The sequence below is a fragment of the Nipponia nippon genome, unplaced genomic scaffold, assembly GCF_047370975.1.
Source record: "Nipponia nippon isolate SJK-2023a ecotype South Korea unplaced genomic scaffold, ASM4737097v1 scaffold_15, whole genome shotgun sequence".
NCBI classification, from domain to species: domain Eukaryota; kingdom Metazoa; phylum Chordata; class Aves; order Pelecaniformes; family Threskiornithidae; genus Nipponia; species Nipponia nippon.
Window position 1 is genome coordinate 9,179,345 of NW_028262331.1, and position 12,007 is coordinate 9,191,351.

Genomic DNA, 12,007 nt, shown 5'->3' on the forward strand with positions numbered 1-12,007 from the left:
CTTCTTGTCAGATAATTTTTAATAGCTGTTTTCCTGCTTTGAAGTTTCTGTCCTGTTTTCATTAAGCTTAAAGGGATTTGTCAGTCCAAGAGATTGGAACGTGCAAGTAAGCATACAGCGGTTCTTTGCAGTTTGTCCGGCGTAGCACTTAGTTCGAAGTACCAAGATATTTCAGCTCTTCTAAGTTTTCCTTTTAAGAACATTCTGTTCAGTTTTTTAGAATTAGTCCATTTAATCCAATTTAAAATGTGTGCCTGTGTACACGAGAGAGTGAGACTTTTCCTTCTCACAAGTAAGTCTGAGGAACTAGTGCACTGAACCACATTAATTCAGCGGTTCTCACATTTTTCCGTGGTGTCATTTTGATAGATCTGAAGTGAGATCAGTGATGACTTAGAAACACAGTAGCTGCACATGGGATCCCTTCTTACCTCCCCGTGAGAATCCTCCTGCAGGTTATTAAAGTGGGGAAAAAAATTAAATGTCTTTTGAAATACTTAATTGCTTAATTTTTATATGTGTACTTGGACAACTAAAATGTGAGCTGTAATAATTTTATTCCAGGTTCTCATGCTGTGGTAAATAAGGGTCATTTTGAATTTAACAGAAAAATAGCTAAAAAAAGGCTTTGCTTCAAAATGTCCCAGAAATAATGGGATTTTAAGAAAATCGTGCAAAGATTCCATCACTGGAAGGTTTGATAGGAAGTTACAGGACAAATCTTTTAACGGCTTGTGCTGGATTTTTGCTTTCAGCTGGGCCTGGGGCAGTGCAAAGGTGCTCACAGCCACGCGGCGGCAGCACTGCCCGCTTTATCTGCTCTGCCTCACAAGCCCCAGTTCGCAAAAATCTTATTTTTAACCTTTTAAAATGCGAAAATAAAACGAAGTTGATCTGCAGGGGGAATCACCTGCATATTGCTTATTAGCGCAGGGTTTTGCCTCACCAGGAGGAACAATTTCTGAAGTTAAAATTTTTCGCGTTACACTAGAATCTGAAGTAAATGGCACTTAGTAATTCTGTGCGTAAGCATTGTTTAATTGTTCTTGGATAATTGATCAAGAGGTATCTTAGGTCAAGCAGAATATCGTTTCCATCAGATAGAAACAGCTCTCTCAACATATGATTCATACAAAAGACACAGAAGCAGAGGGAAAGATGCAAGTTAAAAAATAAATATAGTGCATAATAACAGGCCAAGAAGCCACGTGTCTGTACTGGTCAGCGTAGATGCCCGCTCTTCTCCAGACAGCAGTTTGCTTAGGTGGGGAGTGAAACTACCACCTTCGCCAGCAAAGGAAGCTCTTTCCTGTAGCGAAAGGAAGGGTCACGTGCCGTAGCACAGGCGGTCGTCGCTTCCTCTGAGGTTGTTTTGTAACCTGTTAAGTCTGTAAAATCACAGAATAACTCGGGCTGGAAAAAAGGAGGTCATCTGCTCCCTCTAAGTGTTGAAAGTACGCCTGGGTTCGCGTATTGTAACAGCTCCCTGTATCGTGGCTCTGTACGGAGGGTGATGTGTTCGGTTACGTTTTATTTTTCTTTACAAGTTGTGGCAAATATGCCACTAGGTTTCTTTTCTTTAAGAAGGAAAAAAAACTTGAAGCCATCCTGAAGCCCACTTTCTGGTCCTACGTGCAGAAATAAGATGGAGTTTTATGTGAACAGAGACTAAGAATGGCTTTTTAGGAAGATACACTTCATGAATCCCAATAACTGTGAGGCTAATGCTAATGGCAAAAAGTCCTCGGGACAATTTTGCACAGGATACAAACTGAGTTCAGCAAGGTCAATTCTACCAGAGCTCTGGCTCATTCGATACATTACTGCTCGAGGAAGCACTCCCTGCATGGGTCAGATTTAAAAAGGAAAGAGATTTAAAAAGGAAAGAGATTTAAAAAGGAAAGGAAGAAAGAACACTCTATTTGAGAAAATATCTGGGCTTTTTACTCAGAGCTGAATATGAGATTTCTTCTAGAATCGTTTCCATTTGTGATGCACGTGTTTGTTGATATTATTTTAATGTATGCCAGTGTATTTTAGATGTATCCTGCTGCTAGGTTTTAGTTGATGCAAGGCTTAAGGCTAACAAAGTGGAAAGTCAAAGGTGACAATCTTTCACTTGGTCACTGGAAGGGTATCAACTCCGAGACACATACAGGAGTAGGAGGTCAAAATTGATCGTGCTGTTGCTTGGACGCATGCGCTTGCAAATGTATTGCAGTTTAGAAGTAAAATATAAAGCTTGAGAAGGCGAATCCTGTTGTTGGTTCATGGAATTTCTGAAGAGAAAGGAAACCATAACTCCAATATCTCTGATGAGCAGACTGTACCTGAACCGTATTTTTATCTGAAACTCTTCTGTTGTTTGCAAAAGGTAAGTTTGATATTTTCTCCGTCAAATCTCTTGTTCAGTACTGCTGTTAATAGTAGTGACGCTTACTCTTAGAAAACAATCCATTTCAGCAGGAAGTGAAATGATTCCCTACGTCCATGAAGGTTTTGCTCTTGGAAGCAGTGTCTTTGAAACAAGGGTCGGAAGGTGCTTTGTGTACAGTCTTGGTGTACTGATATGTTCCCGCTGCTGCTTCTGCATCTATGAGTGTTTGCTCACGTATTTTCTTCTTGATTGTATATAGTGTTGAGACATTTCCTCTGAGCAGACACTGACTATATGAGACTACAATTACAATCGCGTTTTTTTCCAAAATGGAAGTAAATCTGGTTGAGTTGGCAACTGGACCAAAGTCCACAGTAAGCTGGTCTATCAGGAGTCACATATCGCTTGGGATTGTTTGTTTTTTGAATGTTTCCAAAAACAGTGTGGTTATGTCTAGCTGGAAATGAACTATTGTTCCTATTTTATGGCCCTTGAAGACACTAAATGGCTGTTTAACCAAGGACTAGCACGCATCAGTGTCACCAAGGATGATGCCAGAGAAGGTGGTGTCTCTGGAAATGAAGCCATCTCTTGCTGTGTTTATCAGTTGCAATTAGAGCATTTGTGCAGCATTAAATGACGACACTTGCTCAATGTGGTCGCCTTTACTGCCTAGTGATAAATTTTCAGAGCATTCATAGTGGTCGTTCTTCGCAAGTGTGATAATTCCACAGTGTCGTTTGAGTCATTTGTGCATTTTCAATATTGAAAATTTAATTTGAATCAAGGAATATGATCTATAGTTGCTCCTATCGTGAACTGGCTCTGTTAAGGCTTTCAGGTATTGAAGATACAATTTTAAAAAATTAAAAGTTCTTATAACTGAAGATGGTCATACGTGCTGTTTTCAGTAGTAAAGCTTTAAGCAATTCGGCTGCATACCAAAGGCCATGAAATAGATGAAGGGATCGTATCACTGCCAAAAATCCGCAGCCGTTTTCTGCCGTTGAATGCCTTTTACTTCCCTGATCCAAACTGTACAAGTTTCAGATGAGAACTGTCTTGAAAGGAGCAGAGCCCATTTTGTCAGATAGGAGCAACTGTGAAATGAGCTGTGCTGGAATTTTGCCCACGTACCTGGATGTGTGTGTGTGAAGTGCTAAAAATACAGGGCCTGCACTTGAAGGTAGGTAGGTAGCCTTCCTTTAAACCGTGAGTAAAGTCCATCAACTGAGTTGCTTTTGGTCTTTCTCCTGGAAGAAGGAAAGACGCAGCAGGGAAAGTACCTTCTTATGCAAAAAACTTCCCCCAGCGTGATGGGAAGCACGGATGCACCAACTCCTGCCAGTGCCCTGCTAGCAAAAGGAGTTAACCACCGTCACTTCCCCTTAAACCTTAAAAGCCCAACTCCAAAAGTATTTTTCATCTTTCTCCTATTGTTTGCATCTGTTCTGGAGTTGCTGGTTGTGGCCAGGGTGTATCCTGTTCCCTGCGCTCCCTGTGGTTGCCACAGGAGATTGTATCACGGCTTCTCTCTATATCATAGATTTATCCGTTATCTACAGATTGGGGCCATTAAGTGTCCTGAGAAAGCGCACGGACTGCGGGCACAGCTGCCCCGGCTGGCCGAGGGCCCGTAGGATCAGCGTATGTATTCATTGCAGCTTTTGTTACGCTTTTTCCCTTAGGTCCAGTAAATTGAAGCAAGAAGTTAGTAAAATGCAGTCATCCATGCTTGCTGATTTATCGTTTCAGGAAAATAAAAACCTGACAGAAGCTTGGAAGATTGTGCCTTTTGTTTGGGACAAGCCTCCAACTTCCTCGTTCATGTGTAAAAGATTTCCTGTTTGTGAAAATTAAAAGCAATGTTTGATAAGGTCCCTTTAGCAAAATCAGCCAGAAATGAGAAAATATATTAAGGATGCTTCTGGATTTAATATAAATCAAAATTTTCTGAGCATATTTGTAGGATCTGGAAATGCTGCTCTCGCTGGTGGTTGCTCACTTCACGAGTCTCAGTAGCTCACAGAAACTAAAACAGATGGGTGACATCCCGGCTTTTTTATCATTAGACACACAAACTCAAGATTCTTGGGTTTGGGGGATTAAATTGTGTTTGTCATTGAGACAGACTTTATCAGTTTTCCTAGTTTTTGCAATTTAGTCCTTTTGTCTGGGCAAACGAAAGCGGTAGGCTCTGAGGAGAGAGAAGGGAGCAGGACATCGGGGGGTGGTCCGTAGGACGTGCCGTAGGCTCAGGTAATTGTTCATCTAAAGGCAGAGTTGAAAGGTACTGGAAAATCACATTTAGTCTTTTATTTAGATTTCATGAAAAGTGATTTCAAGACTGAAAATCACAAGGAAAATTTATGTTAATTTGTTAAGCTGGAGTTAATCGTTGTGCTTTAATGCAATTGGTTGCTGGCAGCATTTGCATCTTGCGTGGCGGTGATGCCCCTGAAACGGGCGTCGGGGATGAAACCAGCCCGAGCTGCTTTCCTGTGTTCATTCAAGTCTGTGACAAGTGCAGAGACAACAAAAGCATGTATGGATACTCATTTTAAGACTTAAAAAAAGGTAAATAAACAAGTACGAGAAGAGCATCCATTTGTACAAAAGCACATCCAGCAGGCTCTCTCTGTTCATTGTTAGAGTAGAAAACAAATGAGGAAAAATAATGGCAAGCTACAACTTCCATTTGCATTTGGGATCATTCCAGGCAGATCTCTAACACTTAAATGCTTCCTTTGGATGGCTTAGAAGCTGCCATCCTACCGCGTGTTCCCAGTGCGATACCACGGCGTGGGCTTCCGTCGCAGTCATTACTTCCCTTCCCGGCAGCGGCTGGGGCCAGATGAAGGGATGCAGGGTTTCAAGGAACGGCACGTGTTTTTTCCAGCTAGTAGCACTGTGCCTGATACCTAACAGCAGTTCTTGAAAACTCTCCGATTCTGACGTTCTCCTTAGTCTTTAGATATAAACTGTATCACGGCAGTGCTGGGTCCAGCCATTCATGTCTCTTGTCTGTATAAAATTGTAAAACCAGAGCTAAGGCAGCTGAATCTCCTGTCCCCCCTTACCTGACTTATGGAACCTCGCCTCCTAACGCTGTGTTTAAACACCGTGACTGCAGAGCAAACAGATGTCCTCAGGTGGGTCGCATGCTGCTTCTGTTGGTCAGAGTCCAGGTAGTGCCATCCCCCGCAAAAAAAAAAAATAAATATAGCAGCAGATGCTTCACAGCCTTTGTTAAAGTGTTTGTCTGATCTCTGAAAATACAGGACTCCTCGTACTCAGTTAAGCAATATTATTTCTCTTAAGTACTGCTGAAATTTTTTCTCAGCGTTAGATTTTTATTGGGTGCAAAGTACAAACGAGTTAGCACCTAGAGCTCTTGTGTACGATGACTCTGCTTTCTGGATTTTGGAAAGAACATATCCAAACTGCTCTCACCGTTTCTCAGTGAGCTGTTTCTCAGTTCTGTGTAACACGCTAAAATACCGTGCTTGTCCCTTTTCCAGAAAGTGGGAAGCACGGGGAGCTCTGGGGGGCCTTCCCGAGGCAGATTTCATTTTCTCTCATGAAAGAAACAGATACGTTTCCCTTTTACTCAAACTGAAGGGATCAGGGCTGGTTTATACCATCTGTCTTTTCCACAGAGTGTTACACAGACTTAATACAAATCAAATAACAGCATGGTGTATAGTTTTGCATAGAACTATTGAATCCTAAAATGATTCAGGTTGGAAGGAACTTCAAGAGTTGATCCAGTCCGGCCTTCTGCTCAAAGCACTGTCGGCACTGATTTTGGGCATGCCCTGATGCTTGCAGATACAGTTGATTTTAAAAAAATAAAATAAGTTTTTTAAAAAGTGAAACGAAGATATTTTATTTTCTGAAATACCTTCTTTTTACTTTGATTTGTCAGTATTCTGTAACAGCCAGGTCATCTTATCTAGACTTTCAGATTTGTCTGCAAATACATATCTTCTTCTTACTGATTCTTCTATAGCTCTTTATTTCCTCAAATGATCTTGCAACTTACATTGTCTTTACACCATCCATTTGAGGGTTTTTTGGTCCAACTGAGGTAGAAGAAAGGAGCTGAACTGACAAATAAACTGGAAAGGTGGTGGATTATGTGCTGGCTACGCTTGGAGTCAAAGAAATAGGCAACAGGCTTAACTCAATCTTCACATCAGAGAGAAGTTTGGCCAGGTATTTCGGTAGCTCTGGGTACATGGCTAATCTTGTTTAAAATTTGCTGAAACATGATATAGAAAGCACAGTATTCATCTAAACCTTCTTTATGTTTCGCATACAATGGCTGAGATGGTTTGCAGATTAAAAACTGTCCCTTCACTTAATGCAGCATTTTGATGGAGAAAATATTTATATGTGTTATAAATAAACCTCGGCCTCCCAATGAGAAACTGCAGGAAAAGCGAAGAGTGCGTGTTAGTTAAGAACTGGATAACAACAAAGGAAAGCTGCTGCTTCAGAGCCAGAAACAGGATCCAACACCACCAGTGGCAAATTAAGAAAGCCTTACAAATGATGTTTGCGTTACGATGTTTGGAGTACCGAGACAATGCAAGGAACAATGTGATTACAGAGATCTGGCCCTTACATTGTTAGGCAGATCCCTCCTCCAAAGCGCTCCATTGACATTTTGATAATTGCCCCCGCGTACCGCTCTCGGTGCCAGTGCCGCGCAGGAGCGCACCACGGGGCGAAAAAAGTGTACAGGATTTGTGCGTGAAGGCTTGCCCGAGGTCGGGAGGAAGAGCTCAGCAATGGGGATTGGATGAACCTATACTGATGCGATGCAGCCTCAAAGTAAACTAAAGGTTTAGGTGGCCACACCTCGAGTACTGTGTTCAGTTTTGGGCGCCGCACTACAAGAAGGACATCGAGGTGCTGGAGCGTGGCCAGAGAAGGGCAACGAAGTTGGTGAAGGGTCCAGAGCACAAGTCTTATGAGGAGCGGCTGAGGGAGCTGGGGTTGTTTAGTCTGGAGAAGAGGAGTCTGAGGGGAGACCTTATTGCTCTCTACAACTGCCTGAAAGAAGGCTGTAGCGAGGTGGGGGTCGGTCTCTTCTCCCTGGTAACAAGTGATAGGACGAGAGGAAACGGCCTCAAGCTGCGCCAGGGGAGGTTTAGGTTGGATATTAGGAAAAAATTCTTCACCAAAAGGGTGGTCAAGCACTGGCACAGGCTGCCCAGGGAAGTGGTTGAGTTCCCATCCCTGGAAGTATTTAAAGAACAGATAGATGTGGTGCTCGAGGACATGGTATAGTGATGGGCTTGGCCGTGATAGGTTAACGGTTGGACTCGATGATCTTAAGGGTCTTTTCCAACCTTAACGATTCCATGATTCTATGATTCTATAAAGATTAGGACAGCAAGCTCGGCAGGAGCCAGCAGTATCCTTCCAGTAAGGCAGGCAAAGAGCACCCGGAGCCTCCAAGCCAGTAGATCGAGGGAAGTAGTTACCCCTCTCTGCTCAGCGCTCGTCAGGCTGCATCTGGAGTGCAGTGTCTGCTTCCCTGAGCCCCCTCCGGTCCAAGCCAGACAAGGAGGTAACGGCAACGATGCCGCCAGCCTCTTCAGTGGCGCCAGGCATTTGAGTGAGAGTGGTTCTGAGCTGATATGAGGAGAAACTTGTTCACCAAGAGGGCAGGGCAACAGTGGGACAGGCTGACACAGCAGCTGTGAATTTCTGTCCCTGGAGGTTTCCAAGAACCACCTGGATAAAACCCTCCGCTGCCGGTCTGACAGCACACCGTCCCTGCTCTGAGCAGGAGGCTGGAGTAGAGACCTCCGAGGGCCCTTCCAGCCTGAATTCCCCTACGATCTGAACTCATTTCCAAACTCACAAGGGTAGAACTGGCTGAAATTTTAAGCTCTGATGTTTGGATGTTCATGCAGCAATTTAAATCGCGGCTCAACGCTTCATCTAGATGCTGGAGGTTTTCTTTCGCGATCCACCAGCAAACAGACCAGAAAGATTAATTTTTGTTAGATGATATTTTCCTTTTGATATGGAATAAAACCCCTTTGGAGACTTTTTAATCGAAACCATTCACATTGTATCAGCGTGCTTCTTCAAGGGGCAGGAAAGGATTCTCCACAGGAAGGCCCAAATGATGCACATTGACCATTAGCGCACGCTCGTGTTTATGCCCGTGCTCACAAGCAAGTAAACTGTAAATGTTTGCTTGCCATGTGGTCTTGCCTTTTTATCTTCAGTTTTGATTATAAAAATGTTCCTGTTTAAAAGACGTACGCAAGGGAATAAATCTTTGGGCCCACAGCCTCTTTGAGCATGGGCAGCCCCAGTACTTAACTTGTAACAAAGAGAATTTGAGTGGAAGCTTTTTGATAAAAAGTTGGCAGCGTATCAGAGGATCAGCTTGACCATGAGATGTGAACAAAGATGTCACACTGGGTGTTTAAACTTCTTACCTTTCCCTCTAATTATATTTCTTTAAATTATTATGAAGGAAATGTAAGCTAGAATATGATTGCCTTTAGAGTGTATGATATTTTCAAATAGTGACTCAATTAAAGAAGTCATTAAATTTTACTTTTAGCATAATCCAGAGATTTGACTGCTTAACGAGGCACGAGGCAAGCTAGCAGCAGTTTAAAGTAGTAAGAATTAAGAGTGACCTGAAGAATGATTAGCTTTTAGCACAAAATCTGTAGGAATAAGAAGCTTGGACTGTTGTTTAACCTATTTGATTTAACTGGGACAAAAACGCTAGCTGTATTTTAAAGTTGCCGTCTCTTTCATGTGAGTGGCAGGCAGTCTAATACAGCAAAAGGCAGGTTGAGTATGGAGGGTAGAGTTCAAGTAAATAAATAGAAAATATTAAGACTTGACTGAAGGAAGGTAAGGGATAGAACACAGATGTGAATATCCCCTCCTAACGTATTTCACTCTTAGCTGGGTTTGGCCTTGCTTCCTTGAAGTGCTGGGCTTTGATGTGTCAGGGTAGAAAGCAGACGCCTGCTTTACCCGGGCTTTTGTGTTCCAGGCAGCGCTGACCCTTTGTCTAACGAGTGCTCAGGCAGGTTATAAATCTGTAACATTGCACTTCACCTTTTGTATCTTGCTTAATGACCTTTTAAAAATAAATGCAGAATAGCTGAAGAAAACAGTATCAGCGATGGAAAAGCTGACACGTACGCAACCTGAGCTCTGATTTTTCAGATTGCTCCAGTCTGTTAAACAAAACTTCTTTTTCTTTGCTCTGTGGTTAAAAAAAAAAAAAAAAAAAGAGGAAAAAGGGGGACAGGAGAATGTTTTCTTAGCTGGGTTCTCTGTCTTATAATTCAGCTGTAAATTGCTTACTGGAAAAATGCTGCACAGTTACTAGCCTACAGAAAGAGGCTACAGTCATTCAAATATGAAAATAGATTCTTTGCCCAAATATCTGCTGCTTTGTTTTCAGGAGTCTGTGGAAAGCTGTTGTTTTAAGGGGCTCCTGCAAGAGCCACTGGAAATGGCACTGTTTATTTCACTTGCATAAAAATAATCATTTAAGAGATCATCAGGCTCTTTTTCTGTTTCCCACAGTACTAAATTTAATGTATGTAGCCTTGATATGAAAAAATATATGATAACTTCTATCTGAATCCATGAAAATACATACTATTCCAGAGGAATGTTTTACTATAAAATGTTCTCCATCTGAATGAAAGGAAAACTGAAGTTTCCCACCGTTCCAAACCGGTACAATAATTTATTTTGGTGATGATTATAATGGGTATTTGCATTCGTGTCTACAATAGTAAAACACTGACATTGTTTTCTTTTGTTTATGTATTTTGCTTAAAATAAAAGATTGCTCCAAAGGAAGGTATTTGAGGAAGGATACTTGCAGAGAGAGGTCAGATTGATTTTGGCTGGCTGCTCTGGCCTATCGGCTAGAGAACGACCTGCACAATTTACCTTCAGACGTTCAGCCTGCTCACAGGTGCCTTTACCACAATTACTTTTAATGTAGAATACCTGCCCTAACTGAACCGCCTTATGCTGACAACCCCTTGCAAGCTGTACCAAATATTTTCCAGTAATTTTACTACTTAGATCCCCCAAATAAGGGGAATACCAAAAATAGAGTGTGTTATGGGCAGGTCACTTGTACTATTTGTAGTTTTTCCACGTCTACGGTTGTACGCCCTGGCTCAGAGTGAATAGATTCCCAGTGAACCAGTTTTCAAGTGTCCTCACAGCCTGTATTCCTGCCAGGGTTCTTTAAATGGTTGGTGTTATCTATTCTCACGGTTTAACTGAAAGCCTCGCGATTCGCATGTGTTTTTCCTCAAAGCCACAGCGCTCCGACAAATGTTATAAGGTCAGTCTGAAAAATGTATTAGATAGATACTTTTAACTTGTCACAGCACATGGTGCAATTGCTAGCAGGGGGCTGTAAAGCTCTGCTCCCTGCTTTGCAGCAGTTCATACCCTCCGTATGCCACATGGCTGTGTTAACTTCTGGGTGCGGTGCTGTACCCTATATGGGACTTTATTTCTGTTGTTAGGGCCCTAATTGAATTTTTATTTTGGAATATTGGTATTTTTATCTAGTCTTTGCAGTTATCTGCTGGAGAGACCCTCATGTGGCAGGTTATTCCCTGGCTATTTGCAATTTGCATCCAGTAAATGCTGTTATAAAAAGCTTATTTATATGTGATTGAGTCTTTCAGCTATAGGTGAAGGTAGCTACCTACTCCTAAAACTTAACCTTTCCTTCTGGTGTACAATGTAGCTGCATATTACAATATCCTCCCTATATCTTGTGTCCTTCTACATTTTAGAAATGTACTTGCCATTTCCTTTTATTTCACGTGTTACTGCTTCCACTGATGTATATATCTGCGTGTGTATGCCTACGTATAGGTACATACGGAAGTCTGGGGTCTTACACTTGTCTTCTGTCCATTTAATCTGAGTTCCCATAACTTCTCCAGTCTGTCAGGAAAGGCATAACTCGAAGAGTCAAGGGTTGTATTGCGTAGCTGTTTTGCTCGTGTGAAAGACTGGTAATGGTGCATTTTGGTGGGTGCCATTTATGGTGCTGGGATGGCTTTTAAAAAAGGGGGGGGGGAAGGAGAAAGGGGTGGGAGGAGAGGAAACTACTGTCCTTGCAGTATTAGAAATAATGTTACTGATGGTGGAGCACTCTTAGAAGCCATCAGTGACAATCAAATTCCTCTTAATAAGAACAAACGGCGCTGTTGATCGAGAACATGCTGCAAGGAGCCTCTCATAAAAATTACTAAATACAAATTCTAACCCGGCAGTGTTAGCAGCATTGGTATAACAGCACTGCCTTTTCTTAAATTCCCTTCCAGGTAAGTTTGAAGACAAGAAAAACAAACAAACAAACAAACAGAGCCCCAGGATTAGGATCAGGTGCAGAAAAGCAGACCGCTGCTGGCCAGACTTTGAGAGAGCGTGCGGCGCAGAGAGCGTGGCACGGGGCTGGATTGAAAACGATCCATTTGCCACGGAGGATCCTGGGATAATTGAACGCTCCGTACTGAGGGTGCAGGAGGTGTTCATCATTCCACTTCAGCTTCCTTGACAGGAACTTGGCAGTAAGTTACAGCCAAGTAG